Source organism: Balaenoptera ricei, chromosome X, assembly GCF_028023285.1.
Source record: "Balaenoptera ricei isolate mBalRic1 chromosome X, mBalRic1.hap2, whole genome shotgun sequence".
Lineage (NCBI taxonomy): Eukaryota > Metazoa > Chordata > Mammalia > Artiodactyla > Balaenopteridae > Balaenoptera > Balaenoptera ricei.
In genome coordinates, this window is record NC_082660.1 from 96046835 (window position 1) to 96069737 (window position 22903).

General features: G+C 36.1%; 1 protein-coding gene across 12 annotated transcripts in view; it reads left to right on the top strand.

The window, feature by feature from the left end:
• Positions 1-712: 712 nt before the first annotated feature.
• Positions 713-22903, top strand: part of PWWP3B (PWWP domain containing 3B) — a 96556-nt gene continuing 74365 nt past the window's right edge. For 4 of the 12 annotated variants that reach the window (XR_009500247.1, XR_009500245.1, XR_009500246.1 and 1 more), the window contains exons 1-3: positions 732-840; positions 10085-10265; positions 22650-22781. The gene's annotated coding sequence lies outside the window, so the exon portion shown is untranslated. Of the gene's footprint in view, positions 841-4511; positions 4594-7816; positions 7857-8568; positions 8681-10079; positions 10266-22649; positions 22782-22903 lie in introns of those variants that run through there. The other 8 variants (XM_059911263.1, XM_059911264.1, XM_059911262.1 and 5 more) reach the window with 8 other exon arrangements.

Consider the following 22903-nt stretch of genomic DNA (forward strand, 5'->3'; position numbering starts at 1 on the left):
GTTGTGCATTTCTTTCTTATTGAAATATAACAGCTAGTTTAGGGATATTTTTGTTTACCCAATCATATACATTGAAAAGCATTTCTAAGTTTGTGGTTGATTTTCGACTGTGGCTTATTGTGATATTACGATTGATTTTTTTTTTTCAATTTCGGTTTGGTCAGATTTTGTTGGGGGATTTTTCTCTAGAAATAATCTAAGGAAGGAAGTATTAGGAGACCTGAATGAAAGAAGAGACATACTGTATTGTGTTCCAGGTTCAGATTCAAAACTGTAAAGAATTAATTCTCCCTAAAATAAAGTTATTAATCCACTACAATCGCAATCAAGGCACTTAGCATACATTTTAGTGAAGCTTGATTAACAGGTCTTAAATTTACCAGAGATAAAGTATGAGAGATAGCCTGAAAAAAATATGTAAGGATTATTTTACCTGCATCTTTATTATATGAAAAAGAGATTTGCTACCTCCTTTTCTTCTTTCAGGAAATCACAGACCCTAGGGGTTTAAAAGAAAATTGAACGGACATATGTTTCCATTACACGTTAAAGTTCTTTAAAATGAACATTTCTTTCCTTTAACTGTATTTCGGTTCAACTTGGAGGTTCTCCTCCTTCTAAACGAGGGAAGGACCTCCTGCTTTCTCCATCACAGGGAGGGGGCGGAGCATCCCCTAGAAGCTTGGAAGTGAGCCGGCCCTGGCCAGTCTTGGGGGAGGAGCCGCATTACATACAGACTTCGGAAGCCTCCGCCGAAGAGAGAAGAGAAGAAGCTTGGAGGTAATGGCTGTCGTAAAAAGCTAGTTATTTTCGGAGATTTCTGGGGACTTGGCAGTTAAGGTGAGAAAAGAAGGGACTGCTGCTTTGGAGTCGTGGGAAAGGAGTGTCGTTTTGTGAGAGTCGTTGTTTCTGTGAGGGAATTATATCTGGATTTTGTATTCCTTCCAGATATTTTAAAAGTACACACTTTAAAAGTGGGGGAGGTGATCAGATTACACCTGTGGAAAAAATGCTTCATGAGGTTGCAAAAGCTGACTTTCGAATAGGGCATTTTATCTTTCAGTCAAAAAGTAATGGTAACAGAGATAAATGATGAAACAAAACTTGAAAATTAATCTTCCTTACTTTGACAAAAAAAAGATTGTGATAATGCCAAATGAAAAATGAAGTTATTAGTTTGGAGTGTTGGCTTTTTATATTACTTTGGTTGTTGATTGTGTTTCCAACAAATCTTACTGTTTTGGTGGAGTTTGTGTAGTAATAATCTGAAGTAATGTATAACTGCAAATTTAAGTACTTCTGGCAATAAGAAGTTTAGTTTATTGTCAGGGAATACTCAATGTCTTAAGAGGATCGCTTTTTTATGGATGTGCAAAGGACGATCACTGTCTACATCTCTACCTAGCTATCAAAAGAATGATATAGTCCTATTTGTACTGTAATATGAAAAATATTTGTAAGATCATAAACTGAAGAATAATAGACTTATATTGATGTAATAAAACACAGCAATATATCTAGTAATAAATGTCTAAGGAAAAAAGAGAGGAGATTTTCCACTTCTTTTCCCACATTTCACTTAGCATGAGTAGCTATGTCAGCATAAAAAAAAACTGAGATGAGAATTTTAAAACATGGGGGAAAAAAACTACCTGCCAAAAAAAATGTGTAAACATATAGAAACATGGAAACGTGTTCAAATATGTTGGTGAATAAATGTAATTTAAAATAGTGTATTCTAATATGTACATATATATGAATACATTATTTGAAATTACATATATACACACACACATATATATATGATGAGGGAAAAATCAAGGGAATTAGACTCAAATGTAAGCAGTAAACAACTCAGGGGTTGGAGAAAGAATGATGAGTATTTTCTTCTTTAGATTTTATGTACCTTTAGATTTTTTTTGGAAACACATAATGGAGCTGAAAGGGAAAAATCCATTTTGTTACAGACATTTAAATAGATACCCGCACACACTCCATTGTCTTTAGCTGAAGGTGGGTTTTTCTGTGGATCTGAGAAGGCTGGTTATCTGGTTGCTTGTGCGTTTCTTGCAGTTCAAATATTTAGACTATTGTACAGACTTTGGTTCAAGCAGAAGATGTTTATTTATATTTTTATGTACTTTGAGAAATAATTCAAAAAATGTTTAAAGCATATTATGGAATAGTCATGTAGGATAGTACATCCATAATTTTGAATACTATGCAGCTGTAAAAAGAATAAGCTAGTGCAATGAGCTAAATGCAAAAATAAGAAAAGATGTAGAAGGTATACTCTAAAAATAAGCATATTGCAGAATGGCCTGTAATAATATTAGTACATTATACGTAAGAAAATTTTAGAGATATACATGCTACTTTATTAATTGGGGATATATAAGTGTAGTTGGAAACAGAACATTTCAAACTTTTATATATTACATTTCTCCATTTTTAAATCTTATTTTTAAAATAGTAAGCTTGAATAATTTTCATTGTGAGAAAATGAGAAAAAATTTTAGAAATGTAGAATAATCTTGAAAAGTTATTCACAAAAAGATGATGTAGAAAATATTTATTGATGTGGAAAGTTGTTAAAATATATTCTTAGGAGGGATAAAGGTCTGATTTCAAAAAATATGCACATTTATTAATATGTATAAGAAAAATCTGTTAATATATAGAGCAAACCATTATATTTTGAACATTATTGTGGGGATTTGCTTTTTTTCTTGAAACATTGAAAGATGGAGAAAGATATACAATATGCATGAAAGATATTATAATAACAAACGTTAAAATGAGGAAATATGATCCCATTTTTCTATAACACGCACACAACTCTTAAGTTAATGAAAAAGTCTAGAAGCCTGAGAAGGCTACTGTCTAGATGGCTCTAGTTCCCATCCTTCCTGACCAAGGACCTGAGTGTCTGCAGTTCTGGTTCTAGTCACAAGATGGCGCTTGCCAGGTGTTCTAAATTCAGGCAACCATTTTCATGAAGTGGACAAAGCAATGAAACGTATTTTCTATCATGAGACAGATTATGAGACAGTATGTAGAGTGTGACTGAGGTTCGTTGAAAAATTGCACATGTATAAAATAAAAAAACACACAAAGACTGATGTGAGAGTTCAAACAGAAAGCATTAAAAAAAGTAGCTACACAGATTTGGCCTGTAGAAGGGCACAAGGCAATTGTTATTTCCCTTCTTTCCTGTCCCCAAAGCATACTTTTCCCTAGAGGGATGATTTTAGCATGAACCTAATAACATAACTGTGTCACAAAGAACATTTCAAATAACAAAAACAAGAAGGAAAATAAACAAGGCATCTACATCACACATGAGATTTCATCTCATTCCTGTGTTTCAGAATGACATGCCTGCTGAAGTTTTGGTAGGGAAGCTTCTTTACACCTTTTCCATTTAATTGGTTTGATCCCCTTGGACAGCTTAGGTTAATATCAGAGATGCACATGACCTGGGGAATCTGCACGTGATGCCAGTTGAGCCTCAGAAAGTCAGCGCGACCACAAAAGTGCTGAGCAGGGAGAAGGCTCTGCTGGACAAGCAGTTGGAGTGAGAATAAAAACAACCGGATCACAGGGCCAGACCCTGCACGATCCATGTGACATTGGGTAAGGCTCTTCCCATCTCATGAAATATTTCACATTAAAGACATGCTGAGAACTTGGGGTATAATTTATTTGGCTTCCTGCTTTGCAGCCATAGCATTTTAAAAGTCACGTTTCATAGTACAATCATGTTAGGTTGAGAATTTGAGCTACAATTCATTTCGCTCCTGGTTTTGCAGCCGTAACGTTTTGTAATTAAAAGTCATAGCTTCTAGTTTTGGGGTAAATATCTCATGTATTAAAACCACTATGAAGAAATAGTGCAAGAGGCTACTCAGGTGTCTACCAGAGGTTCCAGCCAATGACCTGACTCTACAATCCTTGACACCTTTGCTAGGTTGTCATCACCACATGCTAGATAGCATAGTTACAAGTATTTCTTAAGACCTGCTTAAGGTCTCACAGCCTTCCTTGAATAGACTTCTGCATACTCTCTTGAATAAGGTTGTTGATGCTGAACCTCACTATCTGTGTCCATGAGATCTTCGGTTGCTTTGGACAGACAGGGCAGCACTAGCAGCTTTGGAAACATTAAAGCCCAGCATTCCCTCGTGATAACCCAGTGGGATTTAAAAGGCCCAAATTATCCAGGAACACAAATAATTTTCCTGCCACTTCCAAAGCCCCTCCCACATGCATTCTGTTCTTACAGTACAACAGAAATAAGAAAGATGTGATATTGGGTTTGTGTTATCATAATTCTTCTCTGTTTTCCTTCCCCTCCCCCAAAAGATGTCCATGTCTCCAACCTCCTCTGTCTGATATGCACTACTTATTTTTCTGATTCGTATCTTGCCTCCATCCTCATTGTCCACGTTCTTTCTGCTTAAGAGGGTAAACTTCTTATCTGATCCCTTTTCTTTTTTGCCATATTTCAGTCTAATCCAGTTATCGCCCATTGAAAACACTTTAGTCAAGCTACTTTGTGAAGTTTCAGAGGTTAAGAAGAGGCTTCAGCAGGTGAGAGCCGTTTACTAACCCTAATGCAATAAAGTTAAGGGCTCTTCAAAAACACTGATTTTCTAGAAAACCAGGCAGCTAGAACCAGACCAGGGTCCTGAGGAATGTTCCAGCACAGTGTGTGTCTGTTGATTGAGTTCTTGTCCATATCCCAGTGCACTAACTGAACATGTGCAAATTCAGTTTCTCTGTGGTTAAATTAGGACTTCTTTTCCCCCTTTTCCCTCCTTCTTGTCTCCTCGGTCTCTCACTACACACTTAGACAGCTACTAAACTCTTTTTTTTTTATCATTGTACCATTAAATGTGGTTTAATATTTAGACACCCTAGGTTAATGTCAGAGATGCTTGTGAGTCATGCATGTTTCTTAACTGTGCTATCTAGTATGGGGACATGACAAGTTAGCATAGTTATCAAGGATTTGAAAATTTTCTCTCCACTGAGCTAGTAAAGGTCTCAAACCCACAGCTGTCTGCCTGCCTGCCTGCCTGTTTGAACACGTCAAAAACGTAACTCTGTCATAATGCCTCTGTGACAAAACCCAAGGCTAGACATTGGGTTCTACAGACAGAAATCCATATCGCCTCACCAAAGAAACTTCGATGTCCTTTACTCAGATTGGTTAACGGAATAATTTTGATCCAGCCTGACCCTTCTGTTATATGTGTCTGGAAGAATGATGACTTCTTTCTTTAGAGCCCCTGATGCAGACAGTTTTCTTTCTCTCTGTTTGTTAATCACAGGAAGAGCTGTGTCATACTGCAGCTCTGTTTCTCTAACCTGAATTAGTCAGAGGTGGCAAGAGACAGGAGTTGTGTTTACTTGTTCTCTGTGATGATGGATGGGGTTGTGAGGGCCTCACCAACTTTACCTACACTTTATAATTTTTTGTGTTTGAATTAGCATAACATTATCTTAAGAGAACTAACCCTCAGAATGATCCACTGGCAGTATGTAGGTTTTGGCACTTCCTGGGAAACAACACCCCTAGGTTAAAGGCAATAAAAATCTAAATTTAACTCTTAATTTCTTGAATATTTTGTGAACAAAAAAGCTCAATAAAAGAGGATATTGAATTCGAAATTGCAAACAACAAAAGTACAAGAACAAGAAGTTGCCAATTGTAAATGAGGATAAGATGAAATGGGCATTTCCCTGCATAACAAATGATTTTCAGTCGTTGTACTGCTAGGACCCTGCAACACAAAAGAGACAGATCGTAACTACTCCATGGCTAAGTGAAACTATAATGCAGATATGGTCAGTGCAAGAGCACAGTGCAGAAATATATATATATATATTTTTAAACTTTTTGGGGTTTATTTATTTATTTATTTATTTATTTATTTATTTATGGCTGTGTTGGGTCTTCGTTTCTGTGCGAGGGCTTTCTCTAGTTGCGACAAGTGGGGGCCACTCTTCATCGTGGTGCGCGGGCCTCTCACTGTCCCAGCCTCTCTTGTTGCGGAGCACAGGCTCCAGACACGCAGGCTCAGTAGTTGTGGCTCACGGGCCTAGTTGCTCCGCGGCATGTGGAATCTTCCCAGACCAGGGCTCGAACCCGTGTCGCCTGCATTGGCAGGCAGATTCTCAACCACTGCGCCACCAGGGAAGCCCAGAAATATATTTTTTAATTTGTGTGAGAGGTGGAGAGTTATAGATAAGTACGGTAATTATTGAAAATTGTTGTGGTTCACCAGTGTGTTCACCAGGAAGGACATAGATTGACACTCACTGGAGGTTACATTCACTAATTCCCCTACAATCTGAAGGTGAATGACATCATCCTTGGTTCTACTCAAGAGACAGGATTCCAAGCCCAGGAGGCAGTGAGTACTGGTGGAGAGAGAACACATCTTTCTGTTTGGGATTCTGATAAGACTTTGGCTTTGATTTTGTTTTGCCCTCTTCCCAGCTTTGTGACCTTGCAGATACGTGAGCAAGAGTGCCCATTTCCTCACTCTCTTGTCAACTCTCCATTGTATCATTTTTTGGCCTTATTATAAGTCAAATTAGGTAGAAAAGTGAAATCTCATTGCTGTCTATGTTTGCATCTCTTTATTAGGGGAGGTGAGTATCTTTATGGATTGTTTAGTTTTAATTTTTATTTTGGATGTTTGGGTTTTGAGGAGCCCCACTGAATAGCATCTCCCTTTCTCCACTGAACAAATTGAACAAACTGATATAAAACAAATGAAGTTGCAGATGGAAGCCTAAACGTCAGCTTTAGTACAAGGTGAAGGTAAGTTGCAGGGCATTGATTATTGTGAGTCAAGCGGGCTTTAAAACAACAAATTTAAACAATTTTACCAGACAGCCTGGAGGTTTGCAACTGTACAAGGACAGAGATACCCGTGCAGAGATGTAGTTGCACTGCATGAGCTTGCTCACAGGAAAGTAAATGTTGGGAGTGGGTAAGAATTTTTCCCTCAGAATATTGTGAATTGTCTATTTATGTCCCTTGCTCATTTTTTTACCTCACTTTTTTTCCTTATTGATTTGTAAGAGCTACTTTAGAGCTATTTTTTCAATGGAAAACAGCTTGTCAAGTTTATTCTCACGTTTTCAACTTTGCTTTATAGTGTTTTTTTACCATAAGTCGTTTTTTTTCAGTTTTAGTATATTCAGATACATATCTCTCTTCATTAAGGATTTTGGTTGATGTTTTGTGTTTTAAAAAATGACTTTACTTGAAAAAAACTGAAACTTTCTGAAGGATGAAGGAGACAAACTGAGTAAAAAAGAGACATATCATGTCCCAGGGCCAGAAGAATTAAAATTGTAGAGATTTAATTCTCCACAAAATAATGTATTAATTCACTACAATCACAAACAAGGACTTTTGTGTGGTCTTTTAGTGGACCTTGACCAGCTGAGTCTTAAAATAATTTGTAGAAATGTTACCAGAAAAGGCAAGAAAAATATGTAAGAGATATTTTCAACTGGGTCTTTACTATATGATGAAGGGATTTGCTATTTCTCTTCAGGAAATCATCTACCCCTGTGGTTTGAATGGAAATGAAAGAGACACATGTTGCCCTTTCTCTTTCAAGTCCTTTAAAAATGAACGTTTTTCCCCTTTAAGTGAATTTCAGTTAAGTTGGCGATTCTCCTCCCTCTAATTGAGGGAAAGGCCCCCTGCTTTCCCCATCACAGGGAGGGGGGCGGAGCATCCTCTGAGAAGCTTGGATGTGAGCTGTGCCTGGCTACTCTTGGGGGAGGGGCTACATTTCACGAGGCTGCAGCTGACAAGAAGCTTCAAGGTAATGGCTGTCTTAAAGCTAGTTTTTTTCTGGGAATTTCTTCGGGCTTTAGTGTTACGGTGAAAAAAATAGAGACTGTTGCCTGGGAGAGGTGGGAATAGAATATAGTTTGGGGGAAATTCCTGTTACTGTGACAGAATCAGTCCCCTGGAAAATTCAGTTTCTCCCGATATTTTTTGAAGTCCACAGTGTGGGAATGGGCGATCAGATTACAGCATCTAAATTAAGACTTAAGTGAGGCATGCTGTTCATGTTAATTTTTTACATGGCATTCCATGTTTCTATCTTCGTTACAGATTTTATTATGTTTAAACATTTATTATTCTACAAAAAAATAACTGATAGAAAAATGTAACCATAAAAAGTGCTTGGCACATACAACCACAAATATAAATGTACAACGAACGTGGAAGGGATTCAGATATGCTGTTGAGTGATAACATTTGTAAAAAAATATGTGCATTTTTCTTACAGAGGGAACTAGATTCCCATGTTAATAGTCAGCATCTCTGGAGTGTTCAGATTTCTGGGGATTTCAAAATATATTTTAACCAGTTTCAGCATTTTTAGAACTGTTTTATTCCATGATAATTTTTATAATTAGTAGAGCAAAATGAAGCTGAAACAAATTGTACCCATTTGGTTTTAGACACATAAGCATTCACAGACAAACACAGACATTCAGACATACACACCCCCCCACCCCCGCCAGTCTTTTGCCGATAGTGGAAATTTTCCTGGACCTGATCAAGCGCGTAGCCTGTTTGCTGTGTTGGCTACACCCTGCCTGTGTCCTCCTTGCAACTCATTCTTTCAGACCACAGGTATGGCCATGGTCAGCAATAACCATTTTTCTATATCTTTTAAGTTTAAGAGTGAGACAGAGAGAGGATTTGGTTTATTTCTACTAGCAGTTTTAAAAGTATTATGTGACGTGGTGCATCCATACAACTACAATTGAACGTTAAATAGCTGACAAAAGTATGAAAATGTAGCGATCTGAAAAGATGTCTGAGAAGTAGTACTAGCTGAATAATGCAAATTGCAGAATGGCAAACACCATATTAGGTCATTTAAAGCTAGAGGACTGTGTTAATACAATATGTGTAACAACATCAGAAAAAATAGAAGGGTACCTACACTAAATGGGATTATTTGTATAGTGTGAGAGACAGGACAGTCCTTACTTTCTCTATTTTAAAATAATTCTTAACGCATATTTAGTCATTTCTTAACAATATCAGAAAAAAAGTTTGAGGTAAAATGTTACAAATTAGGGGGAAAATTACATTTGAAGTGATTGAAACAAAGTTACATTGAAAATACTTATTAATATGGAAAAACTTTCAAACTGTGCGCTTGAGCACGGTAAAAAGCTGGTTTGAAATTATATATATTCATGTATATATGTAAAGAAAAATATTGAAAGATACTCAGCAAATAATAATATTGATCATTTTTCCAGAATTATACTTTCTTTTTAAAAATCTTATCTTTTCAATTTTCAGTAAGCATGCAAATTTCTGTCAGACCATTGCAACTAAAGACATTAGCATTCCATTTTTTGTGTGATGCATAAAAAAACTCTAAATTTGAGTATGGTATATTCTAGAAGCCTGAGAAAATTGCTGGCTTGCCAGGATGTAAGTTCCCACCCTTCTCCCTTAAGAACGATCTAGTATTAACAGGATGCAGCTCTGGTACTGGTCACAAGATGGCGCTTGTAGGGTTTTCCATGTTTTCTCTAGGCAACTATTTTTATGAAGTAAGGAAACAATGCCATGAAATGTCTTTTATGTTAGCAGACTATCAGACAACATGTAGAATGTGATTGTAGTTCCATTGAAAAAATTGTACATGCCTAGAAGAAAAAGCCCTACACGAGGACTGATGTGGGAACCCAAACAGAAACATTTTGAAAACAAAGCTACACAGATTTGGCCTATAGGAGAAACAAGTCAATTGTTATTTCCCTTCTTTCCTGTCCCCAAAGCATACTTTTCCCTAGAGGGATGATTTTAGCATGAACCTAGTAACATAACTGTGTCACAAAGAACATTTCAAATAACAAGAACAAGAAGGAAAATAAGGCATCTACATCACACATGAGATTTCATCTCATTCCTGTGTTTCAGAATGACATGCCTGCTAAAGTTTTGGTAGGGAAGCTTCTTTACGTCTTTTCCATTTAATCGGTTTGATTCCCTGTCTCCTTTTGGACAGCTTAGGTTAATATCAGAGATGTACACGACCTGGGGAATCTGCATGTGATGCCAGTTGAGCCTCAGAAAGTCAGCGCGACCACAAAAGTGCCGAGCAGGGAGAAGGCTCTGCTGGACAAGCAGTTGGAGTGAGAATAAAAACAACCGGATCACAGGGCCAGACCCTCCACAATCCACGTGACATTGGGTAAGGCTCTTCTCATCTCATGTTAAAACATGGTTAAATTGAGAATATGGAGTGCAATTTGTTTCTTTTTTTTTTTTTTGAAAAGATGAATTTATTTTTATTTTTTTATTTATTTAACATCTTTATTGGAGTATAATTGCTTTACAATGGTGTGTTAGTTTCTGCTTTATAACAAAGTGAATCAGCTATACATATACATATATCCCCATATCTCCTCCCTCTTGGGAGGGAGATGCAATTTGTTTCGATTCTGGTCCAGTGACCATACTTTTTAAATGAAAACCACGGATTCTAAGCAGGAAATAATTAAATGTGTTAAGCTCCTATGAAGAAATAATACAGAAGACACAGGACGCAGCCCCAGTCCAGGTTGCACTGCCTTTCTGTGCCCCAAGGTCCGCACTGGCCATCTAAGGAGAGCCACTGGCTGTGATCGCTACTAGGTAGTATATTTCTGTGCTTTGAAGATAAAGCAGAAATCTTCTTTAAAAAGAAAAAGAAGTTATGCAAATGAGTATGATGATGTCTACTTATGGAAGACTTGCAGGTCCCAGCCAACTGCCTGACTCTCAATAAATCCTTGAAAACTACCCTATCCAATAAGTAGCCATGACAGCCATTCCAAATATCTGACTCCTAAGCTCATCCTCTTAATGAGGTCATTGTGTTGTTGTCTGAATCCAAGAGACACAAACCCCAGTATCTGTATCTTGCTGCCTAGATAGGGCAGCACTGATAACTTTAAAAGTTTAAAAGATCACCCTAGAATTAACCTCAGGAGGCCCCAAAATACCAAAACACCCAATAACAGCAATGGTGTCCCTGATGCATTTCATTCCTCAACACTCCCCTTTCTGAAGCTCCCACCATACACACACTCATTCGTTACTTATATTTAATAGCTATAATAGGCCTACATACAGGGACCTTATAGAACTATTTCTCTTTTCTTGTATTTTTAAATATATTTCCCCAACCACAGTATGTTTCTTTGGTGCCCAGTATTTATTCATCTTTTTGTCTGTCTTCACCATTTTTATTTTCCACCTTCCTTCTTTGACAGAGAGATCCCTTTACTTATTCTCTTTTTTCTTTCCTGTTTCTTTGAGTATTGCTCATTCAGAATTGTTTATTCAAGCTTCCTTGCAAGTTTTCAGGAGGATATGTATAAGCACAGAAGGGGGAAACTACTTAGTAGCCCTAAGGCAATAGATGCCTGTAAGATCACTGTGTTTGTGGTTAACCAGTCAGTCATATACAGACCAATGACCTAAGGATTTTTCTAGATGATTTGGAGTTCACTGGTTGATTCCCAGTCTATATCTTGATGTACCAGTCAATCACATGCACATTTATATCTTCAATGGCTCATTTTGAAATCTTTCCTTCTTTTCCCCTTCCTTCTTATGTTCATATCTACTCCTTGCTACACGCTTAGACTGTTATTGAACTTTTAAAAATTATTTTAACCTTGTAGTATATTTTGATATCTGGTAGTTCCAGTGGTCCCTTTAGTGAGCTATTAAAGTTAGAACTCAGTCCGAAACCCATGTCTGAATATCTGTTTGAGAACTTCTAACACATAACAAGCTTGGCATACAGCTTGTCTGAGAAATTCTGAAGTTTAGGCAGTATATCTTTAACAGTCTCTCATATCTCCTCACTAAAGAACTGATAAGTACCTTTATTCAGAGTGCTCACAGGAATAATTTTGGTCCAGCGTGGATCTTTCTTTTCCTGTGGGTGTCTCAGAGGCTGGTGGAGGTGGAGGGTGCAGTGAGAAAGGGATTCCCTTTATCTTTAAATTCCCCAAGGCAGATACAATGAAGGTCTTTCTCTTTGCTTGATAATCCTCTGAAGAACACTACAGCCTAGTCTATCTACTTGAATACTCAGTGTAATGAAGTTTTTTTTTTAAGTTTATTCTTTTTTAATAAATTTATTTATTTTACTAATTTATTTTTGGCTGCGTTGGGTCTTTGTTGCTGTGCATGGGCTTTCTCTAGTTGCGGCGAGCAGGGGCTACTCTTCGTTGCAGTGTGCAGGCTTCTCATTGCGGTGGCTTCTCTTGTTGCAGAGCACGGGCTCTAGGCATGCAGGCTTCAGTAGTTGCAGCACACGGGCTCAGTAGTTGTGGCTCGCGGGCTCTAGAGTACAGGCCCAGTAGTTGTGGCACACAGGCTTAGTTGCTCCGTGGCATGTGGGATCTTCCCAGACCAGGGCTCAAACCCGTGTCCCCTGCATTGGCAGGCGGATTCTCAACCACTGCGCCACCAGGGAAGCCCTGTAATAAAGTTTATTTGCTGTGTGCTGTGATGATGACGTTGTGGGGTCCTCATCAACCTTCCTTTCATTTTATTTCTTTTAATGTTTCCCATTCCATCATCCTGACTCTTGAATTCCTAGCAGCTTCATCCATGGGCACTGTGTAGGTTTTAGCATTACTTGGGAAATACAAAAATCTCCAAACATGGCAGGTTTATCTTCTTGTGACCTCTAGGTCACTGGTTGGTGTTTTTTTTTTTTTTTCTTTTTTCCCAATCATGTTTACATACATTTGACCAGAGATTATTGTGTCCCTTTGGCCCTGGCAGTGATTCACTATCTGGCTTGCCTTTTTCTTACCTGGAATGCTCATCCTTAGTAAGTTTTCTTCTGATACTCTTCTGCTTTAAGTGGGCTGACATTCAGCCAGTGAACATTAATAATAAGATCTTAACTTTGTTTACAGGCAGTTTCAACTGTTTGTGCCTGTGCCTTAGGGGTCATTGAATATTTCGAATATCCATTAAGAATCTAAAATTTCTTTCTTTAACTATGCTTATGGCCCCCTTGTGGTTTTTGGGAGTATTCTAAATGGACCATTTGTACTCTTTTATATGGACCTCACACACTAAAAATATTGACATTTGTTTATTCTATAACCATTCTGTCTCTCTTATGTTATTTGGCTTCTACTTTCTTACTGGAGACATATTCTTAACCAGATCTCCGTCTCCAGATTATAGCGCTTTGACTTCTCCTTCCTGTCCTTCTACTCATAAGGTTGAATGGCACACATCAAAAGTCAGGTTCTTAGGTGCCCCCCGCAACATTTTTAAAACAAACTCAGAAGTAGAAGTTAATAAAAGTTAGTTAAAACATGGACGCAACCTAAATGTCCATCGCCAGAGGAATGGATAAAGAAGATGTGGTACATATATACAATGGAATACTACTCAGCCATAAAAAAGAAGGAAATAATGCTATTTGCAGCAACATGGATGGACCTAGAGATGGTCATACTGAGTGAAATAAGTCAGACAGAGGAAGACAAGTGTCATATGACATCACTTATATGTAAAATCTAAAAAAAGATACAGATGAACTTATTTACAAAACAGAAACAGACTCACAGACCCAGAAAACAAATTTATGGTTACCAAAGGGGAAAGGTGGGGAGAAGGGGTAAATTAGGAGTTTGGGATTAACATATACACACTACTATATATAAAATACATAATCAACAAGGATCTACTGTATAGCACAGGGAACTCTACTCAATATTCTGTAATAACCTATATGGGGAAAGAATCTGAAATAGAATGGATATATGTGTATGTATAACTGAATCACTTTACTATACACCTGAAACTAATACAACATTGTAAATCAACTATACTCCAATATAAAATAAACATTAAAAAAATAAAGATGCTAAGCATAACAAAAAATATATAAAGAAGTTAAACAAATTGAATATCTAATATATTCTTTGTACACTCCAGAGGATATTTTTACACATACCTGTGGAACTCACAACCTCCTTTGGCAATCACTGGCCAAAAGTAGAAACAAAATTCCTGTGTGTATCCCCATTACTCTCACTGTAAAATTCCAACTTCTTAGGTAGGTCATATTCTGATTGGATGCCTGTTTAAGACTTAGGTTTATTAAGGTATAATTTACATAGAGTTAAATTCACTCTTTTAGGTATATAATTTGATGAGTTTTGACAAACATATACAGTCATGTAATAACCAGTACAGTCAAGGTATAGAATATTTCCATAACTCCAAAATGTTCCTTCTTGCCTGACTGTAGTCAGTACTCTCTCTCAACCCCAATTCCTAGCAACCACTGGTCTGATTCCTGTCCCTATAGTTTTTCATTTTCCAGAATGTCATATAAATGGAATCATACAATATCTAGCCTTTTGCACGTGGCTTCTTTTACTTAGCATAACGTTTCTGATATTTACCCATGTTAGTGCATGTATTAGTAGTTTATTCCTTATTATAGCTTACAGGTATTCTGTTATTTTACAATTTCTGTATCCACTCACCAGTAGATTTATAGTTTATGCTGATTACGATTAAAGTTGTTATAAACATTCCAGACAGATCTTTGTACATAAGTTTCATTTCTCTTGGGTAAGTACCCAAGGAATGGGATTTCTGGGTTTTGGGTAAGTGTATGTCTATATTAGAAACTGCCAAACTGTTTTCTAAAGTAGCTGTGATATTTTGTATTTCCACCAATAATGTATAAGTTCCAGTAGCTCTGCATCATTGCAAGCAGTTGATATTGTCAGATTTTTTCTCTTTTTAATATTAGCCATTTTTATAAAGGTGTTAGTGGTGTCTCATTGTAGTTTTACTCACATATCTTTAATTACTAATAGTGTTGAGCATTATTTAATGTGTTCAATTGATGTTTATATATTTTCTTTGATGCAGATCTATTTAAATTAGTTGTCTATTTTTTAAATTGGGCTGTTAATCTTATTATTGAATTGCAAGAGTTCTTTATATATTCTGGATACAATTTTTTTAATCAGATACTTGTTTTGCAAATATATTCTCACACTCCAGATTTTCATTTTATTTTTTGAAGAGCAGAAGTTTTCAAGTCAAATTTATGAAATTTTTTTATGGTCCATGCTTTTTGTGTTCTAATAAATCTTTGCCTAAATGAAACTCTCAAAGATTTTCTGCATTGTTTTCTTCTAGGAATTTCATAGTTTTTGCTTTTATATTTAAGTCAGTAATCATTTTGAGTCAATTTTTGTATATGGTCTTATCTAAGGGTTCAGAGTGAATATTTTTGCCCATAATGTCCAATTTTTCCAGCACTATTTGTTGAAAAGACCATTATTTCTCCATTTAATTACCATTGTCAGAAATCTGTAGACGATATTTGCTGGTCTATTTGTATTTTCTTTATCTATATGTCTATCCTGTGCCAAATAATACACTTTTTTGATTACTATAGTCTTGATATCAGGTAGCGTGAGTCTTCCAACTTTGTATTTCCTTCTCAGAATTGTTCTGGCTGTTCTACTAGTTCCTTTACTTTTCCATATACATTTTAGAGATACCTTCTCAATTTCTACAGAAATCCTGCTGGGATTTTGATTGAGATTGCAATGATTCTATAGATATGTTTGGGGAGAAGTTACATCCTAAAAATAGTTCACCTCTCAGTCAGTGAACTTGATGTATTTCTCCATTTATTCAGCTCTTCCTTAATTTCTCTCACCATTTTTTTGAAGTCCTCAGCATGCAAATCATGCACATATTTGTTAGATGTATTCTAACAGTATTTCCTGGGTTTTGATGATATAATAAATGGTACTTTGCTAAACTTCAACTTCCACATTTTATTGTATAGAAACAAATTATGTTAGCCTTATATGCAATTATACTGATAAACTTACGTATTAGGTCTAGTAGCTTTTTTTTCTATTGGTAAATTCATTGGGATTTTCTGCATAGATCATCATGTTGTCTGCAATTAAAAACAGTTTTATTTCTTCCTTTCCAATCTGCATGGCTTTAATTTATTTTTCAGGTGTTATTTATTGGTTAGGATCTCCAATATAATGTTGAATAGAAGTGGTGAAAGCAGACACCCATGCCTTGTTCCTGATTTTAGGGGAAAAGTGTTCCATGTTTCAACATTAAGTGTGATTTTAACTTTAGGTTTTTTATAGATAACATTGATCAGGTTGATTGAGATCCCTTTAAATCCTAGTTTGCCAAACATTTTTATCATGAATGTCTGTGGAATTATGTCAAATGCTTTTTCTGCATCAATTGAGATGTTCTCTATTTTTCTTCTTCATTTAGTCTGTGATATGGTGAGTTACATTGATTGATTGGCAAATATATAACCATCCTTACACTTCCAGGATAAACACCATTTATTCATAATATTTTATCCTTTTTCTATACCATTGGATTTTTTCTGTATCATTTTCTGTGTAATTCTATATCATTTCTGTATCTGTATCATTGGATTTGTGTCTTTGTTTCTGAGGCATATTGATCTGTAATTTTCTTTACTTGTTATATTTTTTTCTAGTATGACGTTAATGCTGCTATCATAAAATACGTTGGAGATTGTGTCCTCCTTTTCTCACTTCATTATCATCTGGCTTGCATAACAAACTTTATTTTGCTTAGAGTGCAGCCTGAATGCCAGAGGATTTTTCCCAATGGTCTTTCTCCATCCTAAATTTTCAGCAGTCCCTTTACACCTGTGTCACTGGTTAGGGAGCGTGGTGTCTCTCTTCATGCTCTTGCCTGTTTTGCAGCAGTGGGCCTCTGTTATTAGGTGCTAGGCTCGTGGTGAGGCAAGGGGTGTTCTCTGTTTTTCTGTCTAACCTCAACCTTAGAGAGGCACTATGTACCTAGACCTGGTGGTTGCACTTTCTCAGCATTCTTTCCTCCAAATGTCAGCTAGCCTCTGATTTACATCTGGGGTTGACCTTTGGTGGGAGTTATATTCTTGTCCCTTCCTCAGCAGTAGCTCACCACTGCTTTTTACTCATATAGGATCCTGGACTCAAAGGTTTCCTGCTCCTTCTCAAGGGCAGAGGTTTTTTGCTTTTACTGCTCCCCAGTAGCTATGGATTTCTGCCTTTGTCTTGGGGATGGGAGGGTTTCCTATCTCCCCCTCCCCAGGAAGGTGGCTTCTGCTTTTCCCTTAGTGACTTAAGGCTTTTGCTTCCCATGATTGAAGGGTTTGAATTAGTGTGTGGGGCTACGTGTCTGTCTGCCAGCAACAGCTGATTGCCTCCTGCATACCTGAACACTGACATGGGTTCTTTTTGGTCTTCTGCGTTGTCCCCAGTCATGTTTGTGTGCTTCTGGTTAAGGACTATGAAAAATAACTTAGCAGTGAGTGTATAGGTGTCTTGGGTGCCACATATTCCAAACTACTGACACACTAGCCCATTAAAAGTTTAAGAATTTAAAAATTCATTAAGCTTTCAGCTGATTTTTTTTTTTTTTACCTGCTTGTGTGACAGCTACTTCTGTCTCCATGCTTTGCCAAAGGGGCTGGTTACCCTTTGGAATTCATTTTACCTCAGTTCTGTGATGAGCTCAAGGGATATTATAGTTTTGTAGATTATTTAGATTTTTGTCATTAAGTTATGGGTGACATTCTTTTACAGCTTTTTATATCCTAATTTGAAATGGAACTGATGCTTTCTAATAATATATGTATGGGTGTTATTTTTGTTTTCTTTGTTATTAAATGTGCTTTAGGAAGAAGCAGAATATTTCTAAAGCATACTTACAAGAGTTGATTTTTATATACTAGTTATTAAATTTTTCCATTTAAATTTTTATTTTTTAATTATTATACATTAAATCATACTTTAAAGTATCATACATAATATATGACTTTTTGTATACACTTCTTTGGATTTTACACATGTATAAATTCACATAATCACTATCACAGTCAGGATATGGAAGATTCCATCACCTCAACAACTTCCTGTGCTATCCCTGTATAGTCACACCCTCTCCCTACCTGTAACCCCTAGCAGCCACTGATCATGTCACTATACTTTGCTCTTTTTGAAAATGTCACATAAATGTAATCATACAATATTGTGGTAGACACACCCTAGGTGACCCACTCCCTTGTGTAGTTCCCTCCCCTTAGGTATGGCCAGAACCTGTGACTTGCTTCCAATCAATAGAATTTGGCAAAAGTGATGGGATGTCACTCACTCCCATAATTATGTTATAAAAGACTAATTTATGTTAAATTAGATACAGGATTCTCTTTTAAGTTGCAGTGACTCCCAGTACATAACTATTTCAAATTCATTAATTAATTCACCCTTCATCCAGCCCACATTTTTAGAGCATTTTTCATTTGTGATGAGGTAGGTTCAGTGTGTTTTAATGATTAAAAGCATGGACTCTGGAGTCAAAGTACCGGATTCAAATCCCATATGCCCAGTAGTCTCTAGATATCCTCGTAAAAGTTAATTAACCTCTCTAATGCCTCATCTACAAAGTGGTAATATTCAGAATACCCACCTAACAAGATTTTGTGAGAATCGAGGGAGATGGTGTATACAGAGCACTTGGCAGAGTGCCTGGAACATGGTAAGAAAACACTTTTGGTTTCTATCATCTTTGTCATTATTATTAATAATATTACTCTTGTTATGCAGAATGAGTTGGGTATGGGACTCTCCTACATGAAATAGCCATCTGGTTATTAAATGAAATAATAGGCCAAGTGCTGGGAACAGTGCCTGGCATATGGAAAACTTTATAGGTATTAGATATTATTATATCTATAATTATTATCTATCTTCATTAAGATAATAGTAGTAGTAGTATTAGCATTAATTATTATTGGATATCATTCCTCTCCCCCTCCTTCTACAGAGCAATGAAATATAAAATGTTGTCCAAGGAATTAATCTTTTACTTTGCATTTTGTTTGGAAAATGATGTGGTGGTGTAGTATTTCCTGATTTATGTGCAATATAGAAAATAGACAAAATAAACACAGCAAAGTATAATTTTAATGTAATGACCATATTTTATGTGCATTTGGTTTTTCCCAAACATGTGAAATAAGAAGACAGAAAGAAATATTATGTTATAAAATATATAATTGAATATATCTCTTCATTTAAATAAATCCATATTTACACTAGCCTGATAATCCTCTTTAAATTATGTAATAATACTTTGAAAGCTTTGAAAAGATTAATTCTATAATAAGAAAATTATTTTTGTTGGTGATTGTATATAAGATCAACTTTTTTTTCTACAACTAGAAAGAGAGACTGGAAAACACAGTGACCTAGGTAAGCTAGAACCTATTGTTCCACTGGGTTAAAGTGATTGGAATGGGGTGGACCCATTATTCAGAGGTTCAGGATCTTTCATCCCTAATGAGTTACATCCATTTTCTAAGTCACTTCTTGGTCCAGAATGGCTGTCCAAATTCTGTCATGGTCAAATTCTAGGGGGGAAGTAAGATAAAGAGGGAAAATGAAAAAAAAAGTAAAGCCCAAGAGGACTGTTTACCCCCTTTGGAGGTACCTTCTCTAGAATCTTCACAACTATTTCTGTTTATATTCTTTGGCAAGAACTTCCAGCACATGGCCATGGCTCTTTGTTAGGGAGTCTGGGAAAAGAAATATTTTAAGAGTTTACACTGCCACCCGGAATGCAACTGGGGTTCTGTTAATGAGGAAGAATGCAAAGAGTGAATTTAGGGTGGGCAAATAAAAGTTTCTGCCCCAGTCATTATAAATATGATACATGGTTGTTAAAAAAAAAAAGTAAACAAATAACAGAAGTCTATGAAAGACCAAAAGGGAAAACTTTCTGTGGCAGAGAGAATGCTACGTGTTCACCAAATTCTGTTTCATTTTCCTTCTGGGCCATGGGGAGACTACCTTCCCCAGCCTCTATAACAGTTTTAGCTAGTTGACTGTGACCAGCAGTGAGCGATGTTTGCCAGACCTGGCCCTGAAACCTTCCACAGGATTCTCCAATGACCCTCTTCATAAGATTGTTAGCCAGGTGCAAAAACTGTGGAGGACTTCAAGGCCAAAGAAGATGGTAGAGCCATAGGATGGAGGAAGTTTGAGTCTCTTAATGACTGCTTAGAACGGAGAATCCTCTCCCTCTCCGGCCGTTTGATGACCTCCATTGAAATTTGACATCAGCATTATAAACTCTTTTGGGGCTGAGCCTCTGAGATTTAGAGGTTGTTTATAGCACAAAACATTACATACTGTAATTATTAGAGCCCTCAATAATATACTGGCCTAGAGATTATATTCATTAGTTTATTAGTATGTATTATTCCAATATTAATGCTTACCTAAAGGTGGATTTTAAAATTTTACATATATATATATATATGTTTTTTTTTTATTTTCTGTATAAATACATTTAAAACACATATAAAAATAAAATTTATATATAAATATATATTCATATACATTACATAGTATATAATACAGAGGCCAAAAAAACACTTCATTCCCAAATATCTCCATTCCTCAAATTATCACAATGAGATATCACCTCACACCCATCATAATCACTATCATCAGAAAGAACACAAATAACAAATGTTGACGAGGATGTGGAGAAAAGAGAACCCTTGTATACTGTTGGTGGGAATATAAACTGGTGCAGCCACTGTGGAAAACAGTCTGGCGGTTTCTCAAAAAAAACTAAAAATAGAAGTACCATATGACCCAGCAATTCCAGTCCTGCATATATATCCGAAAAAAACACAAAAGCACTAATTTGAAAAGATACATGAACTCCAATGTTCGTAGCAGCATTATTTACAATTGCTAAGATATGGGTGCAACCTAAGTGTCCATAACAGATGAATAGATAAGGAAGATGCCGTATGTATATACAGTGGAATACTACTCAGCCATAAAAAAGAATGAAATTTTCCCATTTGCAGTAACATGGATGGACTTGGAGGGTATTATGCTACTGAAAGACACTTAGCATAATATCACGTATGTGGGATCTGAAAAATATCACAAACTAGTGACTATAACAAAAATGAAGCAGACTCACAGATACAGAGAACAAAGTAACGCTTACCAGTGGAGAGAGGGAAGAGGGGAGGGACAATATAAGGGTAGGGGCTTATGAGGTTCAAACTACTATGTATAAAATAAGCTACAAGGATATATTGTACAACACAGGGAATATAGCCAATATTTCATAATAACTATAAATAGGAGTATAACCTTTAAAAATTGTGAACCACTATATTGTACACCTGTAACAAAAGAAAAGATTATGTATTTTGAGTGCTAATATAGAGTCGTTTCCATAGATACCGAATCAAGACTAATAAAGGTGTTTTCTAAACCAAAAAAAAAAAGAATAAAGTAGACATCAGCCACTGAAAACTAAGGCTTTGGCTGCTCTGGCAGAAGGATGCCCAACATCATCCTAAGTTTGGGAGGACCCTAGAACTGAAGTCTTCACAACCCATAATATCTTGTGTCTCTTTACATCTCCCATTCTGGATTTCAAACTGGATTATACACTGAATGCTGTCAATACAGCAAACATTTGTTAAGCATGTGTATTTCTAGATGTTGAACTGGGTTCTGAATTAATCAGGAGCAGATAGTAATTCTCTTTGACCAATGTATTAGTTTACTTCTTCTGCTATAATAAAAATTTTTACATATATATGTTTATTTTATATATAAATAAGTTTATATATAAAATAAATACATTTATATATAAATAAGATATATAAAAATAAATTTATATATAAATATTTATATATAAATATATATATTACATATTATATAATAGAGACCAAATAAAACACTTCATTCCCAAATATCTTCATTTCCAAAATTATCACTAGCAATATTTTAAATTGAATTTCTAAATTAAATCAGAAATCTAAATTTTAATTTAACACAGGAGAATTTTAACTAACAAAATGTGCAAGATATATTTCAGACATAAAAGCAAATACATGTGAATTTTTGAAAGTTAATTTCCCCCACATTGAATTGTGTGAGTGAAAAATACCAATAAAATATAAGAAGAAGGAATTGCCATTTATTGATGAGGGTGTATGAAATGGGTGCTTTCCTGCCTAATGAGTGATTTTCATCCTCTGATCAGAAATATCCGTGTTCATGAAGACGTCTCTGGAAATTTCTGAAGCATTTAAGAGAAGGACTGAATAAAAGGAGAGACATACCATGGCCTGGAAACAGAAAAAAAAAATTATAAAGAAGTCATTTTCCCTAAAATGATGTGCAGTTTCAGTGCAATCCCAGTTAAGATCCTTAGTGAACTATTTTAATGAAGCATGACCAGCTGGGTTTTAAATTTACCTACCAAGGTAAGGTGCAGAGAAGGCAAGGAAAAAATATGATAAAATAGTTTAAATTAGTTTTTTTTTAATAAAGTGATTTGCAACCTCTTTTTTTCAAGACATCACCACCCTAAGGGAAACTAAACGGACACTTGTTGCCAATTCACTTTCAAGTTCTTTAAAAAGGAATATTTCTACCCTTTAACACTTAAGCAGTTTAACTGGGCAATTCTCCCTCCCTTAATTCAGGGAAGGACCGTCTGTCTTCATCACAGGGAGGGGGCGGAGCATTCTCTGAGAAGCTTGGGAGTGAGCTGCGCCTGACCACTCTTGGGGGAGGAGCTGCATTTCACCAGGCTGCAGCTGACAAGAAGCTTCCAGGTAATGGCTGTCTTAAAGCTAGTTATTTTATAGGGATTTCTCAGGACCCTAGAATGAAGATGAGAAAAATAGGGACAGTGGTCTTAGAGTGGTGGGAAAAGTGTGTAGTTTTGAGATAATTG